The sequence below is a fragment of the Amphibalanus amphitrite genome, unplaced genomic scaffold (assembly GCF_019059575.1).
Source record: "Amphibalanus amphitrite isolate SeventyFive unplaced genomic scaffold, NRLGWU_Aamphi_draft 002137F_arrow, whole genome shotgun sequence".
Classification (NCBI taxonomy): Eukaryota; Metazoa; Arthropoda; class Thecostraca; order Balanomorpha; family Balanidae; genus Amphibalanus; species Amphibalanus amphitrite.
In genome coordinates this window covers 38,845-60,357 of record NW_024883630.1, presented here as the reverse complement: position 1 = coordinate 60,357, position 21,513 = coordinate 38,845, and the positions used below count along the sequence as shown (strand labels likewise).

Sequence of the window (21,513 nt, the reverse complement as noted above, 5' to 3'; positions counted from 1 at the left end):
TGCGGTTTGGATGTTGTGTACCCTAGAAGCTGTGGCTTTCGACGCTTAGATACGGACCCGTTTGAAACACTAGCGCCTCTACATCGAGTGCCTAACAGTTGTATTTACTAGCTTTTGCCACCAGGTGGCACTTACCAATGCTGAGTACGGGCCTTTAACACCAGCGCCTCTTCTTAGAGCACCTTTCAGCTTTAGTTAATCAAAGTGTCGCTAGATGGCAGTATGCTTTACATGCAGATCATAAAACCCAGCTTTTCTTCCCAGTAATTGTTAAATATTTTCTATTCTATTTAAAAGCAAAGAAGAAGAATATTAGTTGAATTATTTTAAAGTTAAACTTTCTCGCTTTTTATTAAACTCAATCAGCTGAAAACCGTAACCTATCGTCCTAAATGTCGTCAAACTCGGCGCACTCACATAGTGTTCGAAATTCGTAACGCCTATTTGTTGCTATGGCGAATGGGTAGTAGGTATGCTTTAGATTAGTCAACAAGTGCTTGCGGAGCTGCCGCTTACACTTTGAACACAGTCCTTGTGCGTTAGTTTGTGTGATGCGTCGTCCGAAATATGTTTCGTGAGGCTCCAAAACAATTCATTTTATCCACTTCAAGTACCTAGTGTTTGTATCATTTTCGGTATGGCTTTTGGGCTTACTTGATAGCTCCATTTATCCTGTCTTGTGTGAGGATAGTCATCATTCCTGGATATCAATATATAGTTGAAAGCAGGAAGTAACGATGAAGTCTTGTAAAAAGTTGCAGTGTTTGCATGTATCATTCAATGATGAGAATATAGCCCAGGCTCCACTGCCCACTAAACAATTTTTCTGTGATTTTGCGATTTTGCCATAATGCGATATCGCGATAATGCAAAAATGATCAATGTTCTGAACTTTTCTGCGATAATGCGTGAGCGATATTGTGACATTTAGCAATGAGATTTCGGCAGTGTGGCTTAGTGCATCAGTTTGCACTAGATATACATTTTCTGGCATCGTGAATTGCATCTCATTCTCACATTATTATAAAAACGCAGGGAAAATTGTTAAGTGGAGCCTGGGCTTACGTTAATCCCGCACTGCCTCATGGGGAATATTTATATGCCGTCACATACCTGGGGTTAACAAAAGATTGATTGCTCTGATCGGCTACTTGAGTGTCAGCTTTGGAAATTGATTATTTCCCTGAGGTGTTCCCAACTGATACTGCATGAATATCAATGACCTGATTTGATTAACATTCTGATCCTTGAGTTCTGTCTGTGTCCGACTGTCTGGCCCCTGCCTGATTTTGGGTCCGTGTCTGATACCCAGTCCAAGTCTGCTCTCCTGTCTGAGTCTGCTGCCCGGACTGTCCGGTTCGTGCTGTCTCAACTGACTGTGCTGCTCGGTACTGACCAGTGCCCCTTTCTGCCGATCTGCAGGCTCTTACTCTGATGCTGGAGCAGCTCACGTTTCCTGTCGAGCTCAGCCAGCTGAAGCCTCCAGGCTCACAGCCACCATTGGACGGTGGGCCTGGGCTGGCATGTGGACTGTAGTGCCAATGCCGGTGTGCGAGACGACTAGGAGAGGATGGGCCGCGTCACCTAGTCCCCAGGTGGGCGGCCTGCTCATGTTCTCAGGTACTGTCGCCAGTAGTCCAGTGTGTTCCTTCATGCCCTTTCATTTCCATTCAATCCCTTGCAGTGAAATATGTTTTATTGTAAATGGCCTAAAGGGAATGCATGGCTTTGAACATTTACTCCTATTACTGTATGCCTGGCCTATTCAAATACATTAGCCAGAGGGGTGTGGTAATAACTGGTGTAAGCAAATTGACCACGGTCAAAAACGAATTACCAAGTCAACATTTTGGGATGGCCTCGTTCAAAAAACGGCTAAGAGCTTCGGTTTAGACAATTATTTTATCGTTGGCATACAGTAAAATACATACCAAACTCGGCCGGTGATAAATTTTCAAGACCTCAGTCCTTACTGATTTTTGAACTCGGCCTTCGGCCTCGTTCAAAAATTCAGTAATGACCTCGGTCTTGAAAATTTATTTACACCGGCCTCGTTCAGTATTATATATTACAACAGGATTTCCAAAGCATACAACCTGAAGGCTGAATCACATTGTCATAACCTTGTAGTTAATGTCTGCTTACACAAAACTTTTGTTATCTTAACCACATATATGAGTGGAGCATTGAGCAGGGCATGGCAGATGTAATGATTGATGGTTGCTGGCTTAAGCTCGGCATTTATCAGTTCTATGATAACTCAGTGTGTGTCATATTTTGCCTCCATTATGAGATAGACATAGTCTGTCATAACAGCTCCGGCTTATACGTCTGTTATGGTTGGAACATTGAAGAACGTCTCCCATCAACACTGCTGTAAACGCAACTTATGAAAGGCAAATTGTGTCTCAGATGACATGCATGATGTAGACACTGTTGTGTCTGCGCGTCGCCGAGCGGTCACAACCCAACAGACGCATTATAACTTGTGAGTTCCAGGGGGTGCTCGAGCACCCACAGCGCGGCCGGGGCGTGCGAGCATGCTGCCGCCGCCGGCCGCGGTATAGCGGGCCGGCTGGGGCGCCGCCGGCGGGTCCCCGGCGACGGAGCGGAGCGAGGATCAGCAGGGAGCGCAGAGCACCGGACGAGCGGGGTACAGCGCGGCAGAACAGTCTGTACGTCAGTGCGTGAGCAGCAGGAAATGCCGAGTCACTATGCCATGCTGGGAAGTTACTGTTAAATAACGCAGGGCTCAGTATTCAGCTAACACATGTAACAGCGGTCACTTACAACCCCGTACAAGCACCTCAACCAGTTGTTACTCACGTGTTTGTTATCCCCTGCATTGCCCTACAAGAGTGCCTTATGACCTCCCCCCCCCCGTGTTCCCAGGTGGTCAGCGCCGTGCCCCGGCACCAGACAGCACCTGAACACGCCGTGGAGGAGCCGCTCGTGGTGTGCCAACGGGGCGTGTTCGGCAGCCTCCAGTTCGTAGAGCAGGCGCGGCGGCAGCTCAGCGAGTCGCCTGCTCAGGGGCACAGGGGAGCCGGCGCGACCACGGCCCGCCGCCAGCGGTGGCCGCCGTACCCGCCGCCGCGCCGACCGCCGGACGAGCGCGCGATGGCGAAGCCGGCCACGACGGCGACGCCGATGGCCAGCGCGGTGCCGGCCGAGATGCCTTCGGTGGCGGAGCTTTCGAAGGCCATCGAGGTCAGCAGGGCGATCAGCAGCACTGCAGGTGGGCGTTCATGGCTGCCGGCGGGGGGGGGGGGGTAGACAGACGGCCGACGGACCGAGCGCAGACGACTGACGGCAGCGACACGCAGGAACCGACCGCTGACCTTACGAACCATGATGCCTCATAATTTCATTAGATAGTTTATACAACACCATCCATTTAAACTGCCGTTATGATGAAAGACGGGACAGTGAAAATCCGTTTGGAGCCAATTCAGATTGATTTCACTTTTTTCGGTAGGGTAGGACCCAGAGCGGCGTTTCTGCTGTGCGCCGTGGCTCAGCTGGTCGAACTGAGTGGGCGCTGAGCGGGGAGCAGAGCGGACGAGAGGACGGCACTGGGGAGGGCAGGCGGCGCCGCTCTGTAAATGCCGACCGGTGATCCTCCGCGGGACGTCCGCCCGCTGCCGAGGCCGGGCTCGGCACCGTGGGGGCCGCCGCGCCCCGGCGGCCGCCAGGTGACGGCGCCGGCCGGTGTGGGGGTAGGACCGGCCGGCGGGGCGTGACGTCACACACGGCCGGGTCAGCCCCGCCGGCCGGAGACGTGCTAAAGGACACGGACACTTGGATATCACGGACCCAGTTGGACACGGACACGGACTGGCTTCTGATCCTGTTGCACTCAATGCAGGCAGTGAAGTCCATTGTGAGTGTTCTACGTCCCTGCATTGATCGTTCCCGCATCTGATGCTTACACCCTGCGACACAGGGCCGGACAGTGTTTGGAGCTGTTCGGACTCTGGCGGCGGCGGCGGCGGCGACTGACGACCGGCCCGGCGGCGCGCGCAGCATATCTCGGGTCAGGGCGGCGACGTCCCACCGGGACCGGGCGGAGACTGTGAGTTATGAAAAGTAGCGGGATATGAAAAGTTTTTCGTCTGGTGGTGGGACACCTGTGTGGCGATTTTGAACGAAATCGAGAGGGGCTCCCAATATACCAAAATAATTAAGATGGAAATTGAAAATTTCCATGCAGTGTTCCCGACTGATTTAGCATGAATATAATTGAACTGACCTGATTTCATTGACATTCCGATCCTTGAGTATTGTCTGTATCTGCTGTCTGGCCCCTGTCTGATTTTGGGTCCGTGTCCGATACCCAGTCCGAGTCTGCTGTCCTGTCCGAGTCCGCTCACCGCTGCCCGGATTGTCCGGTCTGTGCTGTCTCCACTGACTGTGCTGCTCAGTGCTGACCTGTGGAGCAGCCCAAGTTTCCCATCGAGCTCTGCCAACTGAAGTTGCGCAAATGAAGTCGCTGTTAATGGCTCGTTTTCAGTGCGAGCTCCCACCGGTTAAGAGGTTATCGTTGTCATCTGCATTAGAGCCCGAACGGGTGGCTTGTGAGGATATGTCTCATTTCTCAGAGGCTGTGACTGTGTGTCTGTCTGTGTGTGTCTGCTGCAGAGGATGGTGTGGCGGCTCTGGGGGCGGCGGTGCCAGACTCGGCCGTGCCCGCTGGCTCGCTGTCCGGCGCCGCGGGCCGCTGAGCCAGCCGGAGCTCAGCGGTTCTCCTCAGCAGGCCGGCAGGACACGTCTGTCAGTCAGTCACCAGACGTCTGGCCAGAAGCGGCCGACTCACTGGCGTGTCAACCGAGCCGCGGCCGGACGGCCGTCGCCCCCTCGCCGCCAGTGCCGTCCAAGTTTGTCTGCAATGAGATACGGGAACCGACTACGAGAGCGCCCTAGAGTGCGGCACCGGCGCGCCGGGCTGCCCGGCGGGTGGAGTACCGCGCCGGCAGCGCCGGGCCGCCGCCGCCGGCCGCGACCGCTCTCCCACGCCGCCGTCCCGGTCCGAGTCGCCGGCGGCGGCCCGGTCCCAGCCGGCTGACCGGGGGTCGCTCCAGACGGAGCCCGATTGTGAGCCGGGGCGGGCTGCGTGCGGCAGACGACCGGCCCGAGCAGCCAGCTGAGCCGGCGGACCGTCACCGCCGCCAGGGTACGTGACTGGGTGGTAGCCGCATTACGTGACCAGTGCTCCTAGTAGCTCTAAATGGAGACAGATCAATAATACTTTGCTACTTGATGAACATTTTGCCGTTATTAATCTACGGTTCATCTATGTGATCCATCTATTGGCCATCTGGGCGCCTCCCGGGCCGTGCAGGACGCGCCAGGAAGGTGGTCCGCTCAGCCAGCATCACACCGTTCCGGCGTCTCCACCCTCAGGACCTGCAGATCCTTCTTCACACCCCAACCCCCTGTTCCGGGCTGGACAGGCAACTTTATCCCATACGGGAATGCCCGTAAGAGCACTCCCGTAGCCGGGTGCGGTGGGTGCTTGGGGGGGGGGGGGGGAGGGCTGGTCGGCCTGTCCTCTGGATGGGCTCATTCCCGGCGACTCACAAGGGTGCTCGCCCAGACCAATGCCTCCCCCTAATTCCTGTCATCCTTCCGGCCCTGAGTGGTCTCGTCAGACCGAAAGGGCCTACCCAAACAAAACAACAAACAAATCAGCCCACATGGCAATGCTTTGAAAATAGGATTGACCTCCCTAACCATTAACTGTGCGTTTGCCGCCCACCTGCCCCCCCCCCCCATTTCCCACTGATTTATGGACGCTGAACAGGACATCACCCAAGGCACGGAGTGAGCCACCGGTCCAGGGGATGAGTCTGTCGGTGCCGGTGGAATATATAGAGGATCCGGACGGATGAAGGATGGCCACGGAAGACTGGAGAGCCGCGGTGACGGCGCGCGGCGCTGGTTCACCGTGGGAGGTTCGCCGCCGCGCTGTCCGCGTGCTGGATACAGCGGTGTACCGTGCACCGCTCCGGAGCCGGGCTAACCAGGACCGCCCGGTGGGCCCGCACCCGCCCGGGGGCGGCACGCTGCCAGCGCCGCCCGAGGAGAACGGGAGCAGCGGCAACACTGGCGGGCCTGGTGGCATCGGCGGCCACGCCCGGCTCCAGAGTAGGTGCTCGGACTCGGGGTCCTGTTTCACGGCCGCCGCTAGCGCGCTGCCAGCACACGTGTAAAATTGAGTTTCCATGGAGACATCAACAAACTCGTATCTCCAACACTGCCACAGTTTGTGACGTCAGGTCGCGAAATGCGCCGGCAGCGTGATATCAGCGTCCAGTGAAACACCGCTCTGCAGTCACTGAGACAGAAAGAATAATATTCAAGCATCGATAAATGCACCATTAGTAACCCTGGAAGAGCAATAGTTTATTTTGTTTTACGGTGAATAAAACATAGGCAGTTGAAAATACACATACGTGTATTATTTAATTTTAGGCTTGTCTCGCCGTACTGTACCTACATACAAGTCATTCGCCATCCTGGATGAATTGTGAAATCCCGTTTCTAATAGATCGGCCTCGGCCGTGCCGGCTGCACCATATGCCGTCGGGCCGGCGCCGCTCTCCGCTCGGCTGCCCTCTGTCAGTTCTGTCATCTGTCAATATCGCACTGGTCAGAGGGCGTCAGCCTCGGGCTGACGGGGTCGCCGCTCGGGGGCACGTACTCCCGAGGACCTGCAGTGTGGCCACAGCTGGTACGACGGTCCGTGTCTTGTCCACTGCCACGGTGTGGATGCTCGCATTTCCTATTGTACCGAACAGGCAGCACTGCAGGATCAAAGTGATGAACTCAACACAGGCCCGAGTACCGTAGGTATAGCCGACTGTTCGTACCGCCTGATTTAGAGTTAGCCTGCCTGCATCGATCGCAGAATATTGCGCATTGCATATCTAACTACATCGCTCAAAAGCTCATTGAAGGCGACAGTTCGCCGCTGCCAGACCCGGGCTCGCGTCTTGCGGCACAGCGGGAGTTCAGGGGCTGTACTACTAGAGCCATCTAGGGAGAGGAGCGGCGCTACTCTGGCCGCTTCGAGTTCGTTGTGGCGCAGCCGGCAGCTGGGTGCCGGAGTTGGTACATAACCGTTTGAAGCAGGTTGATCAAGACTGCATGCATTTTCTTTGTTAGGTCCGATGCCTGGCTTTTGCATTCCTTCACATACAGAGTGAAACAGTAAAGGCTTAAAGCCCTATCCGCTTACGTGCCCATCGTGTTTACGCTCATGGGCGGAGAATTGTCATAATCCCAGGGGAGCGAATGGTAGTCGAATGGAAGCGTCTGAATAAATGGCCTCTGATCTTAGATCGCCGATATCAAAATTCCGATATGTTTGTCCCAATCCATAGTTTTTTTTGGCACTAATTGACGTAGAAACACTTGGAAACTTGGTTTCAAATTTTGTGCATGGTGGGATCCACTCAGATCATAGCTGCATATTCTTGATTCCTATCATCAGATCCTATGAGATCATAGATCTAGGACAGACTTTTCATACCGGATCCGGTCGCCTGATAGATCCTAATCTGCAGTTTGCTTCGAGATCCACTGATGTCTGAGATCATAGATCCATCACTCGAATCCATGCACATGTCTGTCGAAGAGCGAGGGCTGACTGACCGAGTGAAAAACTGGATTCTGATTTCGAAGCTACCCTTTGGGAGTTTTCGTTCGGTCTTCTTATCTAATTTGCTTTTCGACGTAAACTGGCGCGGCCAAATACGCTCTTCCCTCCCGCTGCCCCGCCCCCCCCCCCGCCGGCCGCCCGACGCGTATCCACCAGCTGTGGCGTATAGGTATGGCCGGCTGAGAGACCGGCCGGCCGAGTTTGGTTGTTCATCGGGTGTCCGTGTTTTGGCAACTGCTGATTATTAGCATAGGTTTGCAGCCAATTGTTCGGCCTAATTGTGTCTTAATCGTACACTGGCTGATGCTGAAAGGGAGTACTGCACATTGCAGGGCGTTCTCTACAAAAAAATCGTCCCAAATTATCCAGACTCCTCCGGTTTGGGTACCTCATGCTTCGCTGAGATCGTGAAAGCAAGACCTTTTCTGGTAAAAATTGCTGTTTTGTTGTCAATTAACGGAAAGCGACAAATTTTGAACGATTTAGGAGGCTGCCGAAGGGGCGAATGCACCAGATACCCCCTTCTCTGTGAGATAATCAGATATTTTTGCAATCGATTTAGCACACCTTTCACTGTTTGACGGCGCGTATTCTGAAGCGGCCGGGCCGGCGGCGACCTATCAGGGGGCCGCCCGGTCACCGCTCCGCCAATCAGGTGGCCGCTTATTCTGACCAATCAGCGGCCGCCCCCGGTCGGCCCACTGCCGCCTAACCTCGAAATGGGCAACGGTGCGGAGACGTCACGTGCATTGTTTACGTTCATTGACCCGGCGGATTATCGACGATTGAATTTTCTGTTTAGATATTCCACGACTGACTGAAGAGTCGTGATAGAATCAAATACGAGCAACAAGCTAACCTTCATAAGCGTGCCTGCAATTTATAGGTAAGTTTAAAGTTATGCCTATGAGTGAAATTTTCCGCTAATGATGATTCGACTGGTGCATTCATGTGTAGTTTTGGTATCATGATGTTGCGAAGTGCCTACCGTGATAGCAGATTTTCGTCTTGCGCTTGCATAGGTGTCCGAATTTTTTTTTGTGGCGGTTTCAACTTGCTTTACACGAAGACAAATATGACGTTTTTCTGCCGAGTTAATGCATTCAGTGTCGTGACATGAACCTTCAAAATTCATTGGACGGCGATTGGTGCGGCTATCAAAAAGAGAACCCCCTGTCCCCCCCCCGCCCCCCTCCCAATAGCAATAGGCGGTCGATGGGTCGATGCTGTCTTGCCGAAAAGCGGTCGGAAGAAACTCGAATGACGACAGCCGACCAGCTTTTCCGTGCTCAACTTCTCAAGTATAATCATCGACTGGATTTCTTTTCGTCAAACATGCACATCCCTCACTTATAAATATTTGAGCAATTGTCTGGTTCTAGCCCTACTTCTATCACGGACCGTGGTCCAAATTGTCGTTGCTACAGTCAAATTAATATTCAATGCAATGTTCTGCTATTGATCAAATGCTGTGATGATTGATAGGTATTTAACAAAAATGATACCTAAAAGCCATGCTCATTGTTCAAAGAAGTGCGTATCATGACATTGCATCTCGTATCCACCTATCCCGCTGCCCCCCTCCCCCCGTCCCCCCCCCCCGGGGGCGATTCTGTGCTGACGGCGGTGGCTGCGGGCCGCGCGTCCCTTCGTCCGAGGCTGGCCGGCTCTTATGTTGGCGGTTGTATTCTGGGGCGGACTCTGATACTCCGACCGGCAGTCGGTTCCGATTTGGTTCCGATCTTGCCCCCCCCCCCCCTGTCGCCGCAGCGGGGTAAGTAGACGGTGACCGTCCGCCGGGCCCGTCACCGAATCTAACGGGTCTTTTTGTTTGTTTATTAGGGCTTTAGAGCACGTTGACTGCGGGGATCATTTTGCGCTCGTAATGTTTGGTCTAATGGTGCTGACACGGACACGTTAGCCCGTGACCGCCGGGGGGGGGGGGGAGGCGGATCCGACCCCCCTGTATTTTTCTGGAATAACTAACGAACCGCTTACGCTATCAACTTGAAACTTCGTACACCTTCTCGCTTATTAATTTTACATCATTTGTCATTTTATATAAATTTTGCAAAAAAATGTGATAGGTATGTCTATTTTATTGATTGAACTATATGGATTTTTACGTCAAAATGATAAGTGTTTGAAAATCGCCAAAGATCAAGTTTTAAAGCAAAGTTCAAAATTAAGGACATGAATAAACGTAGCTCAATGAGTTCTTTAAAATAGCCATCTCGCATTTCTCATAAAATGCGTTTTCACCCCTAAAAATTCAAAACAGTTTTTGGATGACTGTTACTAGATTCCAAAATTTTCAAAAAAAAACGGAATATAGTTATAGAGACCTATTTGAATATTCCATGTTCCAAATTTCCACTTTATATCTTGATTTTTACCCCCAAATTGTAAAAAATAGCTCCAACATGTATAGGGCATGGTGACGTCATGAGCATTTTCGTGTTTTTTTAGGCACTTCTGAACATCGCATGTGAAAATAAATGGCAGCATTAGATTCCTGGGACAAAGGTCGTCTAGAAAAGTGCCTTTTAATGTCAAAAATAGAAAAGAAAAATTGACTTTTTTTCTTGGCCCTGATATGTGTACTTATCAACCATTCAATACACACATCAACATATGACCAGGACAGTGACCTTGGGTCACGTATACCTAACCATGACCAGACCAGACGTGCAATGTGCATGGATCCGAGTGATGGATCTATGATCTCATTGGATCTCTAAGCAAACTGCAGGTTCGAATCTATGATCCCACCGGATCCGGCGTGAAAAAATATCCTGGATCAATGAGCTCACAGGATCTGACGACTGACGGCAGAGACACGCCGGAATCGACGGCTGACTTCACGAACCATGATATCTCATAATTTCATTAAATAGTTCATACAACACCATCCATTTTAACCCTCGCCCGTATAGGGGGGGGGGGGGGGTCGAACGGACCCCCGCCCCCATGGTTTTTCGCGAATAACTCGCGTAAGAAGCGGCCGATCGCGACGAAACTTTCAGTACTCTCGCGTTAATCAATTTTACACCTACTCTGAAAATTTCATGACCCTGACCCCAATGACCTTTGACCTGTGACCTACTTTTCGAGACCATGTTTGGCCGGAATCGCGATTCGGCGTATGTCGGCTCGCATTAGCCGCGCGTTTGCAGTCTTTTCGTGGTTTCAAGCGTTCAAACGTGATATGATGTTGCACCCATGCGTTAGGGTGGGTGTCAAGGTCACTGAAGGTCAGGTCAGGTCATTGACCTTTGATGACCTCGGTTCACTTTTTCGAGTTTTACATGTTTCTAGGCCAGTTTTTGCAGCTGAATTAGAATTTGGCAGCCATTTGAACACTTACGAAGTAGTTTTGGTGCCTTCGTAACATGTTACGAAGCTGTCAGAGGCGGTTGACACCTACTAGGAATACCCGGCAGAACCCCTACTGGTTGACCTGACCTGACCTGACCCTACCTGGACTAAATGCACGAAGACATCATCTGTGATCAAAACTAACATGATATTCGTGATCAGCACCCCGAAAAACCCCGTGGCAGCCACACTTTACGGCGTTCTAACAGGTCCCGATTTTCCCGACTTTTGGGTCATTGACCTGACCTGCAAGGTCAACCAATGACCTAGGACCTTAAAATTAGGTATCATCGACTTCTTCTCGTCACGGGCAACACGCTCGTTTTTTTCCGCGAAGCTCTAGCTCGATCAGGGGCGAAACAGCAGGGGGGGGGTCCGACCCCCCCCCCCCTTATACGTTCGCGGCTGGAAAAAACACCAATACGGGCGAGGGTTAAACCGCCGTTATGATGACGGGACAGTGAAAATCCGTTTGGAGCCAATTCAGATTGATTTCCCTTTTTCGGTAGGGTAGGACCCAGAGCGGCGTTTCTGCTGTGCGCCGTGGCTCAGCTGGTCGAACTGAGTGGGCGCTGAGCGGGGAGCAGAGCGGACGACTGGACGGCACTGGGGAGGGCTGGCGGCGCCGCTCTGTAAATGCCGACCGGTGACGTCCGCCCGCTGCCTAGGCCGGGCTCGGCACCGTGGGGGCCGCCGCGCCCCGGCGCACGGTAGGCGATCGGGCCGGTCTAGCCTCGCGAAACCTCAAAGACATTTTTTCCGAAAATTGGAAAACAACGCATACTAGTCGACATAAAATTCATCAAAGATTACGATTAATGCATTTGCATGGCTCAGGAGAAATTTTTTTCGGAGACAAAAGTATCGTTAAAGACAGCGTTCCGTAATACTTCATAAGGGGGATAATCACAGCCGATTTTTACGCTCTTTGAATATTTTGCGGAACGATGAAATTGCTAGGTGTTGAGCATCCATTTCGCATGGAAAGTGAAATTTAGGTGTTTAGACGATTCCGCCATAGAAAGCAAGTATACAAAATCAGTTCAAAATGTCTTATAATTAGGTTAACTTGTTATATTTTTTCTACCACTGAACATTACGTTCACTGAATTAACCAAGCCCAGCAAAAAAAGTTTTACGAGGATGAACTGAAAATAATGCTGTATCGCATGCACTAAGACACTATCTATTAGGGGAGCCAGTGAAAATTTGCAGCAACTTGCAGCCCTAGCATCCAGACACTTTTTTCTTCTAAGGGTTGGCCGTGGCTTGGTGCACTTGAGCACAAGTGGTAAATGCCCCAAAGGGTGTTTTCGCGATAGCTCAAAACACCCAGGCAATAGAGAGCTGCAACCTGGCATACCTGACCTTTGATGCACGCTGGATCTTGTGACACCAGCCGCACTTTCAAGTCAGGTCAGGTCACTGACCTATGACGTCATAAATGAAACTCTGCACGATCCTCAGATGTCGCAACCTTGCAACGCTCTCAGTGCCAGAGTAACTTTCACAGGGAGGTGAGACTTGCAGAACTTATTGTCCTTCAGAGGTCTTACAACTTGCATATCTCAGATTTTTCCTAAATGTCACATAAAGTCAGGTTGGTCACGTGACCTCACCTATAAGTCAATGGGGAAATATAAAAACTGTTATTTTGGCGCCAGGAATGATATTCAATTGTCTCAAATACATGGAATCGTTACTTCATGTACTCCTTGCAAGATCTGATGCTGCATTTTTGCATTGTTGACCTTGCATGACGTCATTTATGACGTCACTAGGGTCATACGAGTTTTTCGTCAATAACTCCCAATCAAATTGAGCTAGAGAGTCGACAAGTTCACCAATGGACTCCGGAAGACCTGCCGAATCGAATGATATGCGATATGACCTCCTTCGACCAACTTCGTGATTTGAAGACCTCTGACCTGACCTTGACTCGAGGTTAAGGCCAGGTTGACCTTACGGTGGCCTCACCCAAACAAAAGTATACCATTCGACGCGCCTGAGCAAGGCGAACACGACGATGTCAAAATCGTGGTTCTGCGGCCATTTTTTGCGAAGCTATTTACCAAAAACCAAACCCGCTGCTTGGGTCATGTTATGAAATGGGGCCTTGCCGGGCGAGATTTACGCTGTTTCATGATATGTATAAATTGGTAGGGCATTAACGTTTGAATAAAAATTGGTTTGGAAGCAATTTTCTATGGAGGTACACACCATTTCAATGTCCTACCCAGCTCATATCGTCATAAATTTCGACCTACCCTCAAAAGTATTCATGCGTTATTCGAACAGCAATTAGGCAAATTGCAAGCTCACCACAGAGCACAAATCCTATAAGAGATAGTCCTTATTTAAAACATATGCTCATTGGATATTCAAGAAGGTTGCTCCTAAATATTGTGGTTCTAGCTTCAAAAACATGGATGTTATGAATGCCGATAGGCTTCGCGAGGCTACACCGGCCGGATCGCCCACTGTGCGGCGGCCGCCCGGTGACGGCGCCGGCCGGTGTGGGGTGTGGGGGTTAGCATGAATATCAATGAACTGATTTGATTAACATTCCGATCCTTGAGTATTGTCTGTATCCACTGTCTGGCCCCTGTCTGATACTAGGTCCGTGTCCGATATCCAGTCCGAGTCTGCTGTCCTGTCCGAGTCCGCCGCCCGGACTGTCCGGTATGTGCTGTCTCCACTGACAGCTGCTCAGTACTGACCTGTGGAGCAGCCCAAGTTTCCCATCGAGCTCTGCCAACTGAATGAAGTCGCTGTTAAGGGCTCGTTTTCAGTGCGAGCTCCCACCCGTTAAGAAGTTAACCCGCGCGGGGCTTGGGGGTAAATTTTACCCCCCGTCGCGAATTTTGGCAATATCTCAAAAACGGCGGCGCGCAGCGCCGCCAAACTTTCAGAACCTTTTCTTACATCAATTTGACACGTTCCCTGACAATTTGAGCGAAATCCGTCGGACAATTTTTGAGAAATTGACGTTTTAGTGACGTCATGTTCGCCATTTTCGCCTCAAAAACGGCAAAATTTCAAACGCCGCTAACATCTTCATTTTTAAAGGAATCAAGACTTGACAAAAAAGGTTATACGTAATTCTACTTTGTCTATCAAATGGTTATCTCGGTTTTTTGAAAATTTTGGATTTTGGCCCAAAATTTTTTTTTCAAAAAACTGACTTTTGGGAAAACAGTTATAAAATCCAAAATTTTTGAGTGTATCGAAAAAACCGGAATATATGTCAGAGAAGTGGTCTATGTGCAGGGCTGCGGAGTCGATGGATTTTCGGCAACTCCGACTCCGACTCCGACTCCGGCTTTCAAAAACCAGCTCCGACTCCGACTCCGACTCCGGGCAGAATTGTCGACTCCGACCGACTCCAACTCCCGACTCCGACTCCGCAGACCTAGCAGGGCTGCGGAGTCGACAGATTTTCGGTGACTCCGACTCCGACTCCGGCTCGGGTTTCTAAAATCGACTCCGACTCCGACTCCGACTCCGGTCACAACTGTCGACTCCGACCGACTCCGACTCCGACTCCGACTCCGACTCCGCAGCCCTGTCTATGTGCACCTACATACCAATTTTTAGAAGAATCGGTTCAAAAATGTGGGAGTTATTCAAAATTTTATGACGTCACGACACACACAAAATTTAAAAATTAATTTTTTTGGATGTTCTAGACCTCGTACGGAAGCAAAAATAGCACCATTCGATTTGCCGTGAAAAACTGCATCAGATAGACACCTTTTTAGGCCTTAACAACCAACTTCAAAATTTGACCTCACTTGACCTGACCTTGACCTGACCTCGACCTGAAATTCATCCAGAGGTGGTCCATATCACTTATTGAGTGTGCCTATTGAATTCTATGAGTGAAATGACCCATAAAACATGTGTCGCACATGCCCTTTCTATATTTTGTTTTTGGTGACCTGACCTGACCTGACCTTGACCTTGACCTCTGAATGATATTGTATGCAACGAATATTGTCTTGGTAGCCTAAAAACACGTTTTGGGCAATCAGTCTCAGTCCATGACTCCATTCTTCGGCAACTACGGTGCAAGGCCGATACTGTAGAAACTTGCAATTTGTACCCTTGACCTGACCTTGACTTTGACCTCAAACTTCAAATTAAGTACATGTTTTTAGTTGTTCGTGATGAGATCTTTCGATTGGCCTTCGAATTTTCCAAATCAGACCATTAGTTCGGGAGATAGCAGGGGGGGGGGGTAAAATTTACCCCCCCCCCAGCCCCGCGCGTTCGGATGGAGACCCCAGCCCCGCGCGGGTTATCGTTGTCATCTGCATTAGAGCCCGAACGGGCGGCCTGTGAGGCTATGTCTGCATTTCTCAGAGGCTGTGACTGTGTGTCTGTCTGTGTGTGTCTGCTGCAGAGGGATGGTGTCGCGGCTCTGGATGGTGTCGGCGGCGCTAGACTCGGCCGTGGCTCCGCTGGCTCACTCTCCGGCGCCGCGGGCCGCTGAGCCAGCCGGAGCTCAGCGGTTCACCTCAGCAGGCTGCTGCGGACGGCCGTCGCCCCCTCGCCGCCAGTGCCGTCCAAGTTTGTCTGCAATGAGATACGGGAACCGACTACGAGAGCGCCCTAGAGGGCGGCATCGGCGCGCCCGGCTACCGGCGGTAGGAGTACCGCGCCGGCAGCGCCGGGCCCGCCGCCGCCGGCCGCGGCCGCTCTCCCACGCCGCCGTCCCGGCTCGAGTCGCCGGCGGCGGCCCGGTCCCAGCCGGCTGACGGGGCGCGCTCCAGACGGAGTCCGACTGTGAGCCGGCGCCGACCGGGGCGGGCTCCGGGCGGCAGACGACCAGCCCGAGCAGCCGGCTGGGCCGGCGGACCACCGCCGCCGCCAGGGGTACGTGACTGGGTGGTAGCCGCGGTACGTAACCAGTGCTCCGAGTAGTTCGGAGTGGAGACAGATCAATAACACTTTGCTACTTGATGAACATTTTGACGTTATTAATCTACGGTTCTCGCACTTATTCATCGATTGGCAAGCTCAGAATCACGTGCACGATCTAACGTTTTCAGATCCCCTCGCCAACGCCTCCGCGGCTTCCATCGACGACCTCTAGCCAGCAGGTCCAGCAGGTCCAGCGGCAGCAGCAGCAGCAGCGGAGCGCGGCGGAGAGCCAGCTCATCGAAGCGACGGGTGAGCGTGATATCAGCTCAGCCCCCCCCCCCCTCCCAATCGTTAGTGGCTGCAGAACCATCTGGTTGTGTGTAGAGATGGGCGCTGAGCCGGTGACAGACGCATTATTCATTCCATTCTACACCTTTCTGCGTTGTTCGTTGGCCAATTAGCCTAAACCCATTCGTCCGATCAGCACATAGGTGGCGCCAGTGAGAGGCATTCCGGCAAAACCTTCAGCATATGGGCAAAACGGAATGCTGATCCCAATCCACAGTTCGTCAGTTGGTATAACCTTCGCTATTCGCCATAACTGATTGAGTTCCGGCAGAACCTTTGACTATTTGGATAAATGCTTCGTCTTTCGTTAGTATCCCTTCGTCGTTCACCAAAACATCCCCATGCCAATTTCGGCATTTCTCATAACATTTCGTCAAAATTAACAACAGATCGCCCCTTTACAGAGAAATATGAATATGACCACGTGTATACATTTCAGTGCGAGGCATAGGTGGCGAAACTCGTAGGTTATTTATCCACATAAAAATCGGTAGCCGTTCATGAGCGCCATAGGTACAATGTAGATGGACGTAGCTGACATGTTATCGGCTGATTGATGGACAGCAACAGAACAACAGCCACTTGGGGCCCAGACGGGATGCCCAACCGCTGCCCAGCGTATGGCCGACTGGGGCCCATTCGTTGCCCAGCGTAAATGCTGGCTGCGTAAACCTCTATGGACTCGGGTCACGACCGAAGGTAGCTATTTCAGCCTATCGAGCTTGGATCGCGTTCGGATATGTATGGCTTCGAAGTGATTTGCATCATGTCAAAAATAGTATCATTTTTCATATGCCAGGATATTTGGCTACATTGTAAAACATCGTTTGTTTATATATTTTAATGCGTCTTTAGTTCCTGAAGCGCTAGAGCCTAGAGCACATGGAGCGCCTACTGTGTGATGGTGGGAGCATTTGCGCAGCTCTAGTTCCGACTGCGGCCGTCAGGTGTCACTGCTGTCTGCCGGCTGCTCGCAGGAGTATCAGCTGCCGCCTGGTGTATAGTCTCTCTTGAAAGTATCGCGTCATGGGCAGCGCGGCGGCTCGGCGAACTATTCCATTCAGTTTGAGGACCCCAACAGTGAGGTCATGGCCGGGCGTTTGATTTTTCCTTTCTGAAGATCCGTCGACCCGAGTTGTTCCCTTTAACCCTCCCCGTATTGGTGTTTTGACAGCCGCGAACGTATAAGGGGGGGGGGGGGGGAGTCCGTGAGCGTGTTGCCCGTGACGAGAGGAAGCCGAGATACCCAATTTTAAGGTCCTAGGTCATCGGTTGACCTTCCAGGTCAGGTCCCAGGTCGGGTCAGTGACCCAAAAATCGGGAAAATCGGGACCTGTTAGAACGTCGTAAAGGGTGGCTGCTATGGTTTTTTTCGGGGTACTGATCACGATTATAATGTTAGTTATGATCATAGATGATGTCTTGAACTTCACACATTTAGGCCACGTCGGGTCAGGTCAACCAGTAATGGTTTTGCCGGGTATTCGTAGTAGCTGGCAACCGCCTCTGACAGCTTCGGAACATGTTACGAAGGCACCAAAATACGTCGTAAATGTTCAAATGATTGCTTGATTCGAATTCAGCTCCAAAAACTAGCCTAGAAACATGTAAAACTCGAAAAAGTGAACCGAGGTATCAAAGGTCAATGACCTGACCTGACCTTCCGGTGACCTTGACAACTACCCTAATGCTTGGGACTACTACCTAATATCTTGCGTTGGCTATGGGTCTTGTGAGCTTTTGACACCTTGATTTCGGCCTTTTTTGCCAGTCTTACCTCCCACCTATCATGGAACATGTTGTTCGACGATGTACCGATGTCAAGGTCAGGGTCAAGGTCAACCTAGGTCATCTAAAAACATTGTGTTTTAGGCAAGCTGAATTTACTTTTCGTGAAGTTTCTTTGACTGTATTTTTGATAAAAGCTTCTCATTTCATGATTTCATGTAACATGGACACATAAACAGTCTGTGCAAACATCAGTATACCTACACACAGACACACACATCCAAAAAGTCATCGGATTTCATCCTCTATTTTTTGGAGGGGGCCCAAATAAATTAAAAATATTTAAAAAATGAAAAAAAATGTTAGAACTGAGGGGCAAGCAGTCCATGGGTCCCTGCTAGATAGGCCCACGATTAGCTTCACAGAGTCGCTCAGCCGGTTCTGAAGGCGTTCTTGTGGCCCCGTAGGTCGGATGAGGGTCCTTCAGAAATCAGACCGCCAAAGGCCCCTACAGCCCATGAGAGCCTCGTAAGCCGTCTGAGGGTCATGTAAGCCGTCTAAGGGCAGGGGCGTAGCCAGGCTTTTCTTAAGGGGGCCAATCAGACCGAAAGGGGCCCATGTAAGCGAAGGGGCCCAACATTTTCTTAATTTCATGACGTAGTTATTTGCTTAACTACCTTAAAATTACGAAGGGCCCCTGCGAACCCAATGGAGGGCCCCGAGGGGCTCAGTGGCAAAGCCTCAGGCCCGAAGGGCCCTTTTATAACTAATGAAGAGAGCCCAGAGGGCCCTAGCGGCAAGGTCTCAGGCCCGAAAGGCCCTTACGAACCCAGTGAAGTGTCCCGAGGGGCCCTTACGCTACTTTTGTTGTGCCCCTTACCATACCTATGACACCGCGATGGGGGCCCTTTTGGGCTCCAGGGGGGGCATGGCCCCTATGCTCCCCCCTTGGCTACGCCTCTGCGTCCCACAGAGACCGGGCGGAGACGGTGAGTTATGAAAAGTAGCGGGGTATGAAGCGTTTTTCGTCTGGTGGTGGGACACCTGTGTGGCGATTTTGAACGAAATCGAGAGGGGTTCCCAATATGCCCAAATAAGTAAAATGGAAATTGATAATTTCCATGGAGTGCTCCCGACTGGTTTAGCATGAATATCAATGAACTGACTTGATAAGTATTCACATTCAGACCGTTGAAGTATTGTCTGTATCCGCTGTCTGGCCCCTGTCTGATTTTGGGTCCGTGTCTGATACCCAGTCCGAGTCCGCTGCCCGGGCTGTCCGGTGTGTGCTGTCTCCACTGACTGTGCTGCTCACTGCTCAGTACTGACCTGTGGAGCAGTCCAAGTTTCCCATCGAGCTCTGCCAACTGAAGTTGCGCAAATGAAGTCGCTGTTAATGGCTCTTTTTCAGTGCGAGCTCCCACCCGTTAAGAAGTTATCGTTGTCATCTGCATTAGAGCTTGAACGGGTGGCCTGTGAGGATATGTCTGCATTTCTCAGAGGCTGTGACTGTGTGTCTGTCTGTGTGTGTCTGCTGCAGAAGGATGGTGTCGCGGCTCTGGATGGTGTCGGCGGCGCTAGACTCGGCCGTGGCTCCTCTGGCTCACTGTCCGGCGCCGCGGGCCGCTGAGCCAGCCGGAGCTCAGCGGTTCACCTCAGCAGGCCGGCAGGACACGTCTGTCAGTCACCATACGTCTGGCCAGAAGCGGCCGACTCCGGCGGTGCCCTGGCGTGTCAACCGAGCCGCGGCCGGACGGCCGTCGCCCCCTCGCCGCCAGTGCCGTCCAAGTTTGTCTGCCATGAGATACGGGAACCGACTACGAGAGCGCCCTAGAGGGCGGCACCGGCGCGCCGGCAGCCCGGCGGGTGGAGTACCGCGCTGGCAGCGCCGGGCCCGCCGCCGCCGCCAGCCGCCGGCCGCGACCGCTCTCCCACGCCGCCGTCCCGGTTCGAGTCGCCGGCGGCGGCCCGGTCCCAGCCGGCTGACGGGGCGCGCTCCAGACGGAGTCCGACTGTGAGCCGGGGCGGGTCGGGGCCGGCTCCGTGCGGCAGACGACCAGCACGAGCAGCCAGCTGAGCCGGCGGACCACCGCCGCCGGCCAGGCACGGAGTGAGCCACCGATCCAGGGAACGAGTCTGTCGGTGGCAGTGGAATATGAAGAGGATCCGGACGGACAAAGGATGGCCATGGAGGACTGGAGAGCCGCGGTGACGGCGCGCGGCGCTGGTTCACCGTGGGGTGGGGGGGGGGGGGGGGGGCTCGAGGGCGCCGATCGGGGGCACGTATTCCCGAGGACCTGCAGTGTGGCCACAGCTGGTACGATGGTCCGTGTCTTGTGCACTGCCACGATGGGGAATGGGGATACTCGCATTTCCTATTGTACCGAACAGGTAGCACTGCAGGATCAAAGTGATGAACTCAACACAGGCCCCAGTACCGTAGGTATAGCCGACTGTTCGTACCGCCTGATTAGAGTTAGCCTGCCTGCATCGATTGCAGAATATTGCGCATTGCATATCTTACTACATCGCTCAAAAGCCCATTGAAGGCGATCGTTGGCCGCTGCCAGATCCGGGCTCGCGTCTTGCGGCACAGCGGGAGTTCAGGCGCTGTACTACTAGAGCCATCTAGGGAGAAGAGCGGCGCTACTCTGGCCGCTTCGAGTTCGTTGTGGCGCAGCCGGCAGCTGGGTGCCGGAGTTGATACATAACCGTTTGAAGCAGGTTGATCAAGACTGCATGCATTTTCTTTGTTAGGTCCGATGCCTGGCTTTTGCATTGCTTCACATACAGAGTGAAACAGTAAAGGCCCTATCCGCTTACGTGCCCACGGTGACTGCCCATCGTGTTTACGCTCATGGGCGGAGAATTGTCATAATCCCAGGGGGTGCTTTCTCAGCACCTGTCGAATGGAGGCGTCGAATTCTTGCATAGAAAAGCACATAACAGGGACGCTTTCCCAACAGTATCACTCTCCTGGCGACTTACGCAAAGCAGTTCGGTCTCAGACGTAATTTAAGCAACTACTGGAGTACTATTAGGATATGGTGACCTTTGAATTTCAGGGGTTGCTCGAGCACCCCCAAAATTCCTAATATTCCACCCCTGTTTACGCTCCGTATGTGAAGCGGTCTTTAGGCAAACAATGCCGGCAGGCGGCTATTTTTCTGTTGGTAAAACTGGCCTCTGATCTATACCTATATAAAACGACGAAATCAGTTCGCCATAACTGATTAACCCGCGAGTTGCTGGGGGGGGGGCGTTAAACGCCCCCACTTTTTTCGCCGGGCCATAGCATAAAAACGGCGCGCCGCAGGCGCGCCAAATTTTGGGTACCTGTAGGGAATTGATTGAAGTGTATTGTGACAAAGTTTAAAAAAAAAAATCTGTCGGAAAATTTTTGAGATATCGAGGTTTTAGTGACGTCATGATTTCTGAGTTTTCGACCAAAAACGGCATATGTTCAAAAAATCATATAAAATCACAGAATAGACATACAGACATGCCGTAAACGCCATTAGACTGCCAAT

General features: G+C 52.0%; 1 long non-coding RNA gene across 1 annotated transcript; it reads left to right on the top strand.

Annotated features, from left to right (window-relative positions):
• The first annotated feature begins 583 nt into the window (after positions 1 to 583).
• Positions 584 to 20,162, top strand: LOC122376434. The gene is made up of 5 exons (XR_006255632.1): positions 584 to 635; positions 1,423 to 1,620; positions 2,893 to 3,238; positions 3,947 to 4,075; positions 15,447 to 20,162. It is a non-coding gene; the product is annotated as an uncharacterized LOC122376434 (long non-coding RNA).
• The last annotated feature ends 1,351 nt before the right edge of the window (positions 20,163 to 21,513 follow it).